A 13527-nucleotide genomic window follows, 5' to 3' on the forward strand; every position below is an offset into this window, starting at 1 on the left:
AGCAACTACTGAATAGCGTTCTGGTGGTTTACGGGCCCTTTAACGAATGGGCTATAAGCGTAAGTGTGTAAGTGTTTTACAGCGAAAATTTTATGAGATCAGAACAAGGGTCAGACGTGGCGCCGTAGTTCTCCGCCGCCACCGCCGGGGTTCAAAACCAGTTCCAAAAAAAGAAGAAAGCGTAGTAAATAAAAATACAATAATAACACAATGGGATTCAAACCACGGTCCGCTGCCTGCCAGCCCAGTATTCTACCACTGAGCCCCGCTAGTTTTTTTTCTTTATTACCGGTTTCGCACAAGGTACACACATCAATATAGGTCACTGTAAACAGTAACATACAAACAGAAGTGATGACAAAAAAGCCGCGGAACTATTAGTGATTACAGTGCTAAAATTCCTTCAGGTTCAACAGGGGTTCGACCCTGGAGAGCCATTCCGGAACAAAATCTTGTTGTTTGATTATATCAATGTACTGAGCAATGCTTTCGCGGAACAGCATACGGGCCGGACGCCTGTCAGGGTCACAGTAGTAACCAGCCATTCTTGCCCGCCATAGACAATGGAGGCCAAGCAGCATTATAAGATCAAAAGGCAGTCCCTCCTCTTTTTCTACTGTTAAAAACCTGATACCCAGTAAGGGAAGTTCCTTTTTTAGAGTTCTCTGTAAAACATCCCAGAAGTATACCCCTTCCCAACAATACAGAAAAATGTGATCTATTGTCGCCGGCTTTCGGCAGATCAAACAGTGCGAACCCCATGGCATATAAACTCCTCTATCTTCTAAAAAAGTCTTAACCGGCAGTGTTCCGGAGTGTGATTTAAAGAAAAAGCTTTTTTGCACTAGGCTGAATTTGCATTTTCTTAACACGCTTAAGAACATCATTGCCTTCTCCCCCACTTTTATTAGCCTATACATAGGAACTGGAAAAATCAGGTCGCATATGTCTTTATGTAATTTCTTTCGCCCGACCGAAGAAAGGTATTCATTGGAAAACCGAACTGACAAGAACCGGACACTGTCTGCAACTTTCTTAAAGAAACCTCGCGTAGCTCCCGGCATGCTTGCGGTGCTAACCACAAAGTTAGGCAGAACACGACAAAGGCGTAACTGACATACTGTTCTTAAGAAGGGGTGTTGAACATCTCGAAAGAAAATAAAACGATTAACTAGTTGTCGCAAGAACAGATGCGACAGGCTTAGTCCCCCCTGTTTTACTCTTCGGAACAGATTTGTCCTACTACATTTTCCCCAAGTAGAACCCCATATAAACACAGCAAACATCCTATGCAGCTTTTGCACATGCACCCGTGAGCAACACAAAACCTGTATCACATACCATAATTTGCTCATTAAAAATATGTTGCATACAGTGGCTCTGGCAAACATTGAGAGACAGTTGCCATTCCACTGCGCTGTCCTTTCGCGCGTTTCTTTTATTTGTTCAGTCCAGTACTCATTGGTGTCTTTGTAGTGTTGGAAAGGCACGCCTAGATATTTTACCGCTAGTGTTTGGAACGAGTTTCTGAACTGGCCTTAGGCCGGCTTTAGATCGAGAATAGAGTCGAATTAATAGTCGAGTTATAATAATAAAGCGCTTTAGAACATCGGATGAACAACCAGGCATCACACAACGCGAATTGCGCTACGAGTGGGTCGTCCAGTGGTCGAACTTAGAAAACTTGTTATTTATCACATATTAACCGTGGCGCATACCCACAATAAGCATAATTCTTCACCGTAGTCAGCCACTGCATTAAAATTGCACAAAATACCTAACAAGTGTAGAGCGAACACCATGGTTCCCCAAAGAAGGACGAAGGATAGCACTGTGACTGCTGGCCTATAAAACTTCTGATTATTTATGGCGTAGTCGGTACGCAGCAGTGTGCTTCTAGTAATTACGCCAAGAGTGTTAACAAAAGGCTCTGAAAGGCTGCTGTTATAGCTTTCCGTGTGACTCTGCTGCGAATTCCGTGCAGGCCTGGATTTTTTTTTCTATTTCATTCCCCAAAATGCAGCCACTCTGACGACAAGTCGAACCCGCAGCCTAGGAAAGAGCAACAAAAATCCTACAGCCTCTGACCCATGGCGCAAGGCCATGAAGAACTGATAAGGAATGAAGGATACCCGAACTTGTGTGATAGCTTCCAATAGACGAATAAATATTAGCAAGGTTACAGTATTAGCTTTCGAGTTGTCTTTTTAGGGTGGAAATCATCTTTGAATTTTACAATACTGTTAGCCAGTATTCAGAGTAGGAAATTTCTCTTCAGGACACTATGCACAGTGCCAGTTTTATTAAATCATCAATATAAATCTGAAGCGAAATGTATGGTTGTTACATCTTGAATTTTGCACACCGTACAAATACTAACGCGAGTGGCCAAAAGTAACGGTAGTGAATACGAGCAGAAGTCTCAGTGAGCTATTGTAAACTACATGGTTTGGCCTTGTCGCACTTCGAAAGCTACTATTTTTTGTAGGCTTGTTTTTCTTTCTTTCTTTTTCTATTACTGTTGTACCATATACCTTACCTGTGGAGTTAAGCTTAAAGAAGCTGTCACTCACATTTGTATGACTCAGAGGAAGCCCCCAGGACTGCAGATTCCTTTCACAGGAGACATTCACAGGAACCTAAAAAATAATAAAAAAAGTTTGAGAGAGATAGGGATATTGCCACAGCCACATACATACAGCATTTGGTTATTTGGTGAAGCACAGTACTTTAGGCATGACAGTGCTATTGAAATCAGGAAGACAGAATTAAATACCAAATAATGCTACCCGCTTCTACCGTCATGAAGTGCGTTGAACTAGCAGCAACAAAACTAAATGCAACAAGTAGGCACAGAGAAGCACTTCCTGACCGGTGGGTGAATTGAAGGATAAGTATTGGTTGATGCGTTTTTCGCCTAAGTTTAACAAATAGTTTTACCATTTGTATGTAAATAACTGACACAACAGAAATGATTTGTCCCTAGTGTTTTTTTTTACTAACAGAGTTGGTATACTGACCCGTGTATCTTACTAAGGTAATGACATTTTCGAGCACCGTGTTCCAGAGGTAAATGTAAAGATAGAAAAAAATAGCAAAAGCGATACTGCTCAAACAATGGCAGTTAGTTAGTGGTGACTGCGTTTTTTGTAAATTCCCGCGATCAAACTATTTATATTGACTTTTTCGGTTGGTTTCAACATAGTGATAGCAGGAGCACGTGTTGCTACCCAAGAAACTTCCGGTAACTTCATTCATTACTCTCTAACACCAAAGCAGAAATCTTGTGTATTAGGCCGTGCTATAGAGTAAGGAAAGACTTTTTCCGCTTTCAGGTAAAAGAAAGGCGTTCAAAGTTAAGGACTAACTCTTATAATGTTGTATCTAGGTTTAATAAAGTGTATTTGAAATATTTCACCAGCCGTAGGAAGAAAACTCTTAAAAATAAATTGGCTACTCGTTAAGGCTTCTATTCCTCACCAGTATTGCTAGGCTACGCCGGCAAACAGAACCAAAAGCCATCCAGCACCTGTGTTGGTAATCAAAAATACGGTTTATATATCAACATCCTGTGCAGTCTGACGATATACAATTTCGGCAAACATATATGACACGACAGTATGATTATTTGCCCGCGTACAAGTTTTTTGTTGTCAAACAGTGCGGCTCTAATATACAAATAAGAGATCAATTTATACGACAAATTATGAATAGTGTTTGTCCGCAAACTGATTTTGACCATTCACTCTACTACTAACTGTTCTAAATTTAGCTGTTCAATGAAAAGCAACCCAAGAACGAGTCTTTTAAGGGAGCCCCACCATGTTGGTCTAGTGCCCAAGGTACTCGGCTGCTGACCCGTAGGTCGTGGGATTGAATCCTGGCTGTGACGCCTGCATTTTATATGGATGAAAAAATGCTGTAAACCCGTGTGCTCAGATTTGGGTGCACGTAAAGAACCCTAGGTGGCGAAATTTCCGGAGCCCTCCACTACGGCGTCCCTGGTATTCATATGGTGGTTTTCGGACGTTAAATTCTACATTTCAGTAAATCAATCTAATCATTTAGGGCAAAAAAAAAGGAAATTATGAAGTGTTCCTGTTGCAAGTACAATTACATCATTTCAGTCTGAGCAAATGACGAAGGCCGATTGCTACGACTACCGCTGTGTTATTATACACGCAAGGACGATGCGAACCGTCTGTTGCGCATTTCTTATGCTCCAAGCGCATCAGGCGCGCGATTTGACGCATTGCATTTATGACGCAATAAATGGTGTCTCAAATTCAAATTATGCATGAAGTTTCGGGCTTGCGTACTTCGCAACGTGTTTTGAACTGTTATAGTAGTGTAAACAACATAAGAAGCGTCTTCAAGAAGAGCCCTAAATAAATAAAAAAACTTACGCTTCCGTTGCTCCAAACAACAACGGGATGCCCTGCAAGGACGCTTAAATAAGTCTGCAGGAGTGTGGGATCAGATAAGATTCAAAGCTTTTGGCATTAACGGAAACCATTGCCCATGAACCGATTGTCCGCGGTTGCTTAAAGTGCGAGGAATTTGATGGATCACCACCCCGAATTGGATTGCTGCTGTAAGGCGCGATTCAATGCGGGGTGGTGATTCAGACTTGAGAGCCCTGACTGCGCTGTGGGCCACAGACAAACAACAGCCTGCGCACGCTCTCGCCGTCCTGTTTTTCTCCGATATCAGCCGCAGCCTGGATTGCGCAGGCCGTGTGTTGCAGAGTGCAGTGGGGCGCACTGGCGGAGGGCCTGTCCCGGGAAGATGGGGGCAGGGGGTTCGTCTCAGACCAAGTGAAAACCGCCAGCAAAGTCACCACCGGCAGTGATTTGTCCCAGCCGGCGTCGAAAGGGAAGAGTCACAAAGCGACGCCAAATAGCCGCGGATTCCTACCAAGCCTGTTATAAAAACAAGAATCCTTGCGGGCCTCTCGACCTCATTTTCGGCGTCCATATAAACCCCACCAGGCCAATGGAGGGAGCAACCGGAAGGAAAGCAGAGCCGGCGGGGGGGGGGGATTGTTTTCCGGTGCCACCTCCCTGAACTTGTAGGTCCTGGCGGCCCCCTTGCCGGGATCAGGAAGCGTCCACTGCATACCACTTCCTCCCACATGCCGTCTACGCAGAGCGTTAAAGACGTTTCCGTGGTCCTGTAGCGCTTCAGCTATGGGTAAACGGGCGCTTACTTTCTGGCTGCGCAACAGAGAACATCAGCACTCAATCTCAGCGTGCGCACTACGTTATGTGAGGGAACATTCTCCGAGACACACTCACAGGCCTAGAAATCGGGGTGAATGGCTCTGAGAACTACTTGTTGCGGAAATGGGAGCATAATTCTTTTTCTTCTTCTGCGATAGTACAGCGCTGCTGGGTAAGCTAGCTTAATTATTGTTCTTTAAGTTATAACCGACAGCTCACTATAGGGCACTGTAGACACGTCTTTTCCTAAATCACCACGAAGTATAATAGTAGCCGCAAAAAACTGCAGGCGCACTTGATACTTCGTAAAACATTTCCCCATCCCCCGCTAAAGAGGCAATGAGACTATTTGAAGCAGCTCATGGGTTGACTTAATGTTCCTTTGTTCACTGGCACCTTGCTCGATAATATCGCGTCTTTACAGGTGGAGCTCACCATTAATTCACTGTGGTTTCTGTTGCTGCTACTCTTCCCGAACCCTTGTTGGAGCACGCCACGCGGGTTCCTCGCCACGCCACGCAGGCTCACGTGAGTTCATCGCGCGTCTGCAGAACCTCGTTCCCCGACGTCATGACGTGATTTATGAGAGAGCGTGAGGGGAAAAGGCCACAGCGTCTTAGCCAACTCCTTACACTGGCCGGAATGCGCCAGCGCGTGAACGCTTTCTGGCAGTGCTTGGGCCAGCGGTGCGCATGCTATGAGAGAGTGTACGGAGGAGAGGCAACAGCGTCGTACCTTGCCCCTTACACAGACCAAACGCGCTAGCGCATGAACGCGTTCTGGCATTGCTTGGGACAGCTGTTACAAAAACGGAATAAGAGTGGTCACGCTGCACACCGGGTTGTACTGTGCAATAAGCAGCTTCACGTCTAAAACATTGAATTGCGAATGTGGTAGTGCGATATGCTGTCATGGAAAGTTCGCAAGGATAAAATGGAATCAACTTGCATAGGGTAAACTGGAGATCACTGGAAGAGGCCTTCGTCCTGCGGTGGAGTAAATCAGGCAAATAATCATAGTGTTCATAATAATGAGCGGCCAGTATCCACTTCCTACATCCACAAGAGTTCACGGTAAATAATACCAACATGCATTTGAGCATGTATTTATAAGTATTCATAATTTTACCATAAACACTCCAGCAAAAGTATGATCCAAAGTTTGTAATTAAATAAATCTTAAAAGCTGTAAACTGACCCGACATTTCGGGACCGATTCGGTCCTCAGTGGTGACTGTCCAGCTGGCTTCGCAGCTAGCCATTTTTCTCAGTGGTGTCACCCTCAACATCATCCTTCTTTTCACCGTTGTTGCTGCTGTAGTGTTGTTTTCTACTGGTTCTGTAGATCGTGCACAGATACACTGGGTAAGATTCCAGTGGAGCGTTTAACATTTCCAGATGTCGTTTGGATATGCCAAGACTCTAAGAACAGTCTTGTTGTGTGACTACCCTCCATGTCATTGACCTAAGCATCACCGAATTGATGACCCGGGCGAGCCTAGATAGTACTCCATTTTAGTCTGCAACTTCTGTCAGTTCAGTTACAACACCGCCGTTTGTGGAAATATCTTATAGTACACCCACAATATCATGACCATTCACTTCGCCACATTCCGCACTTTTTCTAAAAGATTACACCCTGGGCCTGCAAAGCCACGATTTCGGTATCAGGTCCACCATGTAACTTCTCTAACAGTGGTTGTTTAACGCAGACGTAAATCCAATTATATACTTTTCCTATTCACTTCGTACGATGCAGATTGCTATTATAATGGAGCATCGTGCACCACTGAAGCGTGAAAATAAAGCAATTACATTATAACGGATGCAGTATTCAGGTCTTTCGGCGAATGTTTTTGATGAGTGGGGATGAAAGTTATTACCAGAAGTAATCTAGTGAGTCACATCCCTTCTATACTGCTCCTTAATACTGTTACATTGCTGTTTAATGACTTTACAGAATTTCACGCATTCAAGCAACCTGTCTTTTATAATTTTATTTTACTTATAGTCAAAAGATTTCAGATCTTTTCTTGTCCAGAGTTTCAAAATGATAAATACGTCTTGTTTATGGAGCAAAGAAAAAAAACAGAAAGAAAACGATGCAATTTTGTAAGATATATGTATTTAAAAAGCACCGCTGCTGGCAGCCTGAACACCTATTTGCTTTGAAGATTTGCAAAACAATTTGAAAACGGTCTATGCAGCCTATCGTTGCACGTCGAAATGTTGGCATGATGCATCGTTTTCGTCTATATGCTTTTTAGAGAGCATTCAAGCAGGTTGGTCGCTAGGTTTCTTTAAAATATTATGATTTTACAGGTAGGAAACAACTCATGCTCGCTCTATTAGACACGTATATTAACGTGTGAATTAGCACTTTAAGATTTTCTAATAAAGGCACTTAGACACCTGAATTAGTTTTAAAATAAGTTTCACTCGTATTCGCATCGCCATTCTCGCTTGAGTCGTAGGACGTCATGGGATGATAATAGGCTAAATTATTTTCCACGGATATTTTCTACCACAAGTTATGTAACAACCAGTTCACGTAATGTGCAAATGACACCTTGCAACAGGGCCACGCTTGCGGCCACAGTGTTCTCCGCGCAATATTTATTAACGCTGCTTGCTCTAGAGAAGCATTAACATAGCCAAATAGTTAGCAGACAGTACCCGAAAAGTCAGTGACCACACCATGGTGGTCGAGTGGCTGTGATAATACATAAACTGCTGACCCGAAAATTGCGGGATTGACTCTCCGCAGGAGCGGCCGCATTTTCATGAAGAAATAACGCTTTCCGTGTACTTAGATCTAACTGCACGGTAATGAACACTACATGAGCAAACATCCTGGAGAGAGATCCAGTATACGCTGTACTTTATATCATATCGCTGTTTTAGGCTCACTCGTGACAACATATTGTATTTTAGCCTGGAAAGTTTATCAATTCCTAATCAACACGGGGTTCTCCCTGGCCGCTCAATCGCCACGAATCGTGCGAGATTTACGACGAAAATCTCCGCCCGTAGTTGTCAGAGAGGACAGGTTGACGCATTCTACCATTACCTGAGCAAGGTTTTTGATGTAGTCAGTCACTCATCGTTTCTGGGTAAATTTGTACAATCGATGCTGGCTCATCTGTTGTGGATCTCCTGCGTATATATCTTCCTAACAGATTATGTTATGCTGCGTTCAATGACCCAACGTCTTCCTTGTACAAAGTGACTAGAGAGGTACCTCGAGGGTTTACATAAGGCCCACTCCTATATTAAGTAACATTAACAATGTTTAATTTGTAATTCATTATTTTTATTTTCTGTTGTACGCCGATGACATCAAGTTATTTAAGGAAATTCATTCAGTTATTTTTGTCGCTTGCTGCAGTCTGTGTTCTTTCTTCGAATGGTGTAACAACAATAACCTTTCCCTGAATACCCCAAAGACCAAATTCAATAGCGTATCTTACATGCATCCACCGTGTCATTCTCATACTTTGTCAATACCATGCCCATATGTAGGGTTTATGAGATCAATGATCGTCGTGTTATTTTTGATAGTATGCAAAACTTTTCTGCTCACACTAAACGTGCTGCCATGCGAAGCCTTCGTTTTCTCAGCTGTGTTTACAAAATATCTGGAGATTTCAGTTTTCGTAGAGTCTTACACAGATTGTACACCACAATATGTCTTCCTCAACTTGAGTATGCATCTGTGATCTGAAATGACATTGGCAAATCCTCACGTAACGCCACTGAGTGAGTCCTAAAAAAATTCATCAGCATTTACAACCATCGTTTCTTTAGAAATGACTCTTTAGGTCGTTCTGACTCTGCCGCACTATTGTCATTGCCATTATTTTAGTGGCGCCGAAATCGCGCTGACCTGTTGTTCCTTCGCAACCTAGTTGACGGTTTGATATTCTGCTCTTTACATCTCAGTTGTATTAATTTTCAATTTCCGCGTAAGTTAGCTAGAGAGAATCGACCATTTCGTGTACCTGTTAATTTCTAACACTCTACCATTCACAGAATACAAAGTGTCTGTATTGTTATCTTTCTTTGTTTTGTTGTTCTCATAGTCCACAAAAAATGTTTATATCTCAGCTTTGTACTGTCTTAATATAGTGTTTTACAATAAATAAAGCCTTCTTCCTACCATCTTTCAGAAAGCCTTCCACGTAGTTTTGTATATTGCATCTTATTTTTCACTCCCTCTTTATAGTTCTCGTCTTGTCTTTATTTTTTCCATTTTGCGTTGATCTCTTTTTGTCTGTGCGTATTTGCCTTTTATGTTTGATTTTTTTATCTGAAGACTGTCTGTATTGTATTGTTTATTTTAAACGCGAAACATTTCTTAGCGAGCTTCCGCGATTATGAGAGTAACTATCTATTGAGCCGCTTAGGTTTGGGTGCTCTCGTAGTCACCCCTTTAACTTGGCGTGAACCAAAATTACAATGAAAGGGTGATAGTTTGAAGAATATGACGCGCTGGTCAAGACATGAATAATGTCACAATCCCGTCGCGTACGTCGTCAAACACTTCCTGTCAGACAGTGGCACATACTCACGGGCGGGTATGTGCCACTGGTACGCGGGTATGTGCCACAGGTGATTGACACTTAGTATCTACCCAGGATTGACGAGAACACACATGGGCAGTTCTAACGCATGAGCGTTAAGCAATACCCGACATCAGTAGCATCGACCCCCAGAAGGCATAGAATAAATATCAGTGTTAAGAAAAACCTGACATAGGCAGTGTTAGCCACCCGACGAATGCAAATAATAAATTTGAGAGTCCCAGCAGGAATCTAACCAAAGCATTCTGCGTGGCAGTCAAGCATTCTACCACAGAGCTACGCCAAGTCTCGGAACTACTTCTCAAATAGACGCCGATCTGCGTGAAACGTCAATAATGGTTCCAGTGCTGCCTACCCAATTTTGTAGACATTACATATGTACTACTTTCATACAGCCGTCACGTCGAGTTATCGTCAATTGTGATGAGGTGCCATGTGCTGAAATTCCTTTAAGTAGCAGTGCCAAGGGCCAGCATCTTCGCGAGCATCAGCGCTTTATATCAGTTTCTAGTGTTGCTAAAACACATTTCCAGCTGACATCGTTGTGCAAGTGGAAAACTGGTTATATAAACATCTACAACTCTTCAACATATGTCTGCGTGCAACATTTGTAGATATACTTAGCGTCATTTCATGATGTGTCACTCAAAAAAAAAAAAATATGCAACACAGTTAACTTCCCTCCACGCGTTTCGCATTAAGTTGATTCTCAGCTACGTGGGAACTGCCAATTTTATTGTCTTTTATTTTTGTGTGCGCCAGTACAATGACCTGATGGTTGTTCCGGGCAAGGGAAATAAATTAATAAATCACTATTATTATTATTATTATTATTATTATTATTATTATTATTATTATTAATATTATTATTATTATTATTATTATTATTATTATTATTATTATTATTATTATTATTATTATTATTATTATTATTATTATTCAAAATATGACACAACCACTCGTTTAGCGAGACGGCACGCTGAACAATAAATGTTGGTAATCATACAGTTCACTCACCTGACATTCCTTTTGAGGGACTATCGCATGAACGCTTAATGGCCAAAAATAAAAAACACATATTTCGAGTGCTCTAAAGAAAAGGAAAAGGTCTTAGTTCAAGTAGTGCTCGTCTGGGCATTAGCAGTATGCGAAATGTAAAGCCTTCATACAACACTACCTTGCCGTAATGCATAAATTCACGCTTACACGCCAGCAAGAAAAACCCTTACACGAAAGCAAAAAAAGGTCAATGAAGATGCGTCTAAGCCTATGCTGGAGGAAACCCAGAAGAAAGTTTCGCAGAAAGCAGTCGCATTTCGGCTGTCATCTTTCTGCAGTATTACTTCCTTCGAGCTCGCCTTGCCATAGTGCTATGTGACTCGGTTACAAGGGTATTTTCATCAACCGTTACAAAAACAGTACCGCTGAATAATTTGTCTTTTCTTTCATCCCGTTTTACCTGCTCTCTCTTGTCTTTCGTTTTTTTTTTGTTTTTTCCTTACTTTTGTTCATATTTTGTGCTGCAATTGTTTACTTACAACGAGAACCAGTTCAGCCAGTCATGTTTTACGCTAACCCAATTAAAGCATGTGGAACATACAAAATCCACAACGTATTAACCATGGTAGTTACGCACATGTCTGCGAAAGAAACTTTCCATAAAGAGGCACTGCCAGACGATATATATTCCCGGAACTTTCGGCGAAGGCCCGTGAAGTAGGCACGAAGAACAAATCACAAGCTCCTCTTATGCTCATAAATACGTGACCTGAAATGCGGAGGCGGGTAGGGCAGGAAAAGCTGCACCTAGATGAGGCTATCTTTCAGCAAGCGCTCCTATATTTTATGCCTTAGGGGAAAAGAACAAGTACTTCCTAGTTTGCGGGAAGCACCGATACAGCTGTTAATTTAACAGATTTAATATTAATCATAGCAGACCTTAAGAGCAAACAGTGCTGAGTGATTGTTTTCGGCAAGTGCTTTGTAGGCGGACACACAGTAAGCTGCTTAGACCGAAAAGATGCATAACATTAAGAGTTCGCCTAAATATTCCAGAATATATGGACCACCTTACATGCTCAGTCACGACTAAGACTTGGCGCCTGCCGCAGGCAGCAGCGCACTGTTTGATCAACCGCTTTTCTCTTCTTTATTGCATATAAATTACTCCGCTGAAACATTAGCATACATGCCCCTCATGCGGTATACTGCCACTATTTAACGGAATTCCTTAGTGTGTACTTGTAAAATAGTCCATATCATGAGCGTAAATAAAGTTCTTCACACGGCATTCGTTAACTCGGTCCGACACTATGCTTTCCAAAGTCATCAAAGCAACTTAAACATAGCCAAACTGTCCATGATAACAATGAACGTAACATCCGTAGAACCAGACGCTGAGTGCAAGCAACATTATACGCAGTGCTTAGTATGCATAACGTGTAACTGTTGGATACATTGGCAAGCGTGCAAGCGCGCGTGTGTGCGTGTATCGTTGGTACGTACTCTTTAAAAAATGTGTTGTAAAAGGTTATCGCGTACCTGTATTTTTGGGGCAGCCTAATTGATCAAGATTATTAGCGAACATTAGAATAAGGCATTCCTCTCAAACTTGTGTGTGACTTTCATGAGTAAGCTGAGGCCATAGATGTTGAGGTATCGGTGAAATTAAATATATACTTTAGAAAGTATACATGACAGCTCAGTTCCAGTTTTTTTGCTGATGCGCAGAGAACAGTTGTCAGCAATGTATAGTCAGCAATGTCAGCAATGTAAAAGAAAGTTTCAAGAAAGAGATCCAGCGCTGAGAATGCGCAGCGAAGTATAGACATTAGATCAATACGAGTAAATAAATATGGTGCTCACAACTTATGCAAACACAATGCACCTCATGACGCATACACCACTCATGCTTATCCTTTTGGGAGCTAATAACTTTTCACTATATTAGGCACATCAATATCGCTATCATAACGATTACAACGCAAACCTTCAAACCACAATAGGTATTGCATCGCCGTGCTTGTCTCATTCAGAATGAGCTTTAAGGATTTGTCACTTGGATTTTTGAAGATAAAATTGCCTAGTCCTCCAACTTTGTACGAAGCAGCTCAAAATATTGCGCACTTTGTTTGAAATGTCTGCGGGATTTTTGTGGGCAGCAAATCCTCGGCTCACAATGATATATCGATTTTCTCGGACTCGAAAATAGCTGATTGCTCTTTCCTACTTTGTAGAGTATGCACAGTTCTGATGCACGTTTGTCATGCATTCAGTGTATGAGTGGTTACTTTCCAAACAGCCTACTTCGCCTCTTTTCGATTCTTTCCAATTTCACAGAAAGTTGTTCACAGTATTGGTTACTTGTGCTCAGTCGTACGTCGCACTTGTTCAAGTGAGGTTGGGCCAGTCGCACTGCAGCAAGTGCGAGCATTAAATGCAAACTCTGCCAGGTGAAGTACAACTCAGACAACAGGTGAAGGAGAGAGAAAGAAAAAAGAAAGAAATAGAACACGAGGAAAAGAAAGAAAGGAAAAATTGGCGAGAAGTGAATAGAACACAGCAAAAATAACTTAGGAATACATATAAGTACCAAGAAAAAAAAACGAAAGAAAAAAAGAAACACAAAGCAGTACTAACAGAGATAGAAAGAGAGAAACAGAGAGAAATAATGAATAACAGTGAAAAAAGCCCTCTTGTCCCTCGTCTTTATTTTCCGCTACA

At 42.0% G+C, this 13527-nt stretch overlaps 1 long non-coding RNA gene across 1 annotated transcript in view; it reads right to left on the minus strand.

Moving 5' to 3' along the window:
• Positions 1 to 13527, minus strand: part of LOC142777056 (uncharacterized) — a 370328-nt gene that overhangs the window by 254181 nt on the left and 102620 nt on the right. Inside the window, exon 2 of the long non-coding RNA XR_012887906.1 lies at positions 2574 to 2639. This is a non-coding gene — a long non-coding RNA (uncharacterized LOC142777056). The remainder of the gene's footprint in view (positions 1 to 2573; positions 2640 to 13527) is intronic.

The sequence above is a fragment of the Rhipicephalus microplus genome, chromosome X, assembly GCF_043290135.1.
Source record: "Rhipicephalus microplus isolate Deutch F79 chromosome X, USDA_Rmic, whole genome shotgun sequence".
Lineage (NCBI taxonomy): Eukaryota > Metazoa > Arthropoda > Arachnida > Ixodida > Ixodidae > Rhipicephalus > Rhipicephalus microplus.